Source organism: Chrysochloris asiatica, unplaced genomic scaffold (assembly GCF_000296735.1).
Source record: "Chrysochloris asiatica unplaced genomic scaffold, ChrAsi1.0 scaffold05787, whole genome shotgun sequence".
Lineage (NCBI taxonomy): Eukaryota > Metazoa > Chordata > Mammalia > Afrosoricida > Chrysochloridae > Chrysochloris > Chrysochloris asiatica.
The window spans coordinates 3913-5830 of record NW_006414305.1 but is presented as its reverse complement, the minus strand read 5'-3'; the positions used below and the strand labels follow the sequence as shown (position 1 = coordinate 5830).

At 39.7% G+C, this 1918-nt stretch overlaps 1 pseudogene; it reads left to right on the top strand.

The window, feature by feature from the left end:
• Positions 1–764: 764 nt before the first annotated feature.
• Positions 765–1258, top strand: LOC102835065 (annotated as a pseudogene).
• The last annotated feature ends 660 nt before the right edge of the window (positions 1259–1918 follow it).

Here is a 1918-nt window from a genome sequence, read left to right as displayed (position 1 = left end):
GGAAGGATCAGTAGCTAGAAAATATGGCTTTGGTGATAGAAATGATGCTGGAGACCACATGATAGAATTTTGCAAGACCAATGACTTGTTCATTGCAAATAGACTTTTTAAACAACATAAAAGATGATTGTACAGATAAACTTAACTAGATGGAATACACAGAAATAAAATTGACTACTTCTGTGGAAAGAGATGGTGGAAAAGCTCTGTATCATCCGCCAAAACATGGCCAGGGACAGATTGTGGAACACACCATCAAATACTCATATGCAAGTTCAGGCTGAAGTGGAAGAATAAGTCCATTAAAACAAGTCCATGAGAGACAAAATATGACCTTGAATATATCCCACCTGAATTTAGAGATCCTTTCAAGAACAGATTTGATGAATTAGACACTAAAGACTGAAGAACAGAGAGTTGTGAGATGACATCAAGAACATCATACAGGAAGAAGGCAAAAGGTCAGTAAGAAGGCCCGCAAGCAAGATTAAAAAGATCACATGATGTCAGAAGAGACTCTGAAACTAGCTCTCCAGCATAGAGATGCTAAAGCAAATGGAAGAAATGAGGAGGTAAAAGAGCTGAACAGAAAATTTCAAAGAGCAGCTCAACAAGACATAATAAAATATTATAATGCACTGTGCCAAGATCTGAAGTTAGAAAAGCAAAAGGGAAGAACACGCTCAGCATTTCTCAAGCTGAAAGATCTGAGGAAGAAATTCAATCTTCAACTTGAAATACTGAAGGATTCTTTGGGCAACATAATGAATAATGCCAAAATAATCAAAAGAAGACAAAAGGAATTCACAGAGTTATTATACCAAAGAAATGGGACAGCCATCTCAACCGGCATCAAGGCTGCCCTCAGACCCCTGGTGAAGCCCAAGATCGTCAAACAGAGGACCAAGAAGTTCATCCAGTACCAATCCGACCGTTACGTCAAAATTAAATGTAACTGGTACAAGCCCAAAGGCACTGACAACAGGGTGCTGAGATTTGAGGGCCAGATCTTAATGCCCACCATTGGTTATGGGAGCGACAAGAAGACAAAACACTTGCTGCCCAGTGGCTTCCTCAAGTTCCTGGTCCACAGCATCAAACAGCTGGAGGTGCTGCTGATGGGCAACAGATCTTACTGTGCAGAATCGCTCACAACATCTCCTCCAAGAACCACAGAGCCTTCGTGGAAAGAGCAGCCCAGTTGGCCCTCAAAGTCACCAATCCCAATGCTAGGCTGTACAGTGAAGAAAATGAATAGACAGCCTCTTTCAAGTTTTATTTGTGCTAAATAAACCATAAACACGCTTTAAAAAGAAAAGAAATGGTTTGTGTTTAACCATTTCAAGAGGTAGAGCCAATGATATTGAAGGAAGAAGTCCAAACTGCACTGAAGACATTGGCAAAGAACACAGCTCCAGGAATAGATGGAATATAAATTGAAATCTTTCAACAAAGTGAGGCAGCACTGGAGGGACTCACTCATTTTTGCCAAGAAATTTGGAAGACAACTACCTGACCAACTGATTGAAAGAAATCCATTATTTCTGCCCATTCCAAAAAGAAGTAATCCAATAGAATGTGGAAATCATAGGAAAATATTATTAATATCACATGAAAGTAAAATTTTACTCAAGATCATTCAAAAACACTACAATACTACATAGAAAGGGAACAGCCAGAGGTTCAAGCCAGATTCAGATGAGGACTTGGAACCAGGGATGGCTAAAAGCAGAGAATACCAGAAAGATGTGCTTTATTGACGACGCAAAGGTTTTCAATTGTGTGGATCATGACAAACTATGGACAACACTTCAGAGTACGAGTATTCCAGAACACTTAATTGTGCTCATGAGGAACTGCACATAGACCAAGAGGCAGCCATTTGAACAGAACAAGGAAACCCTGAACGTTTTAAAAT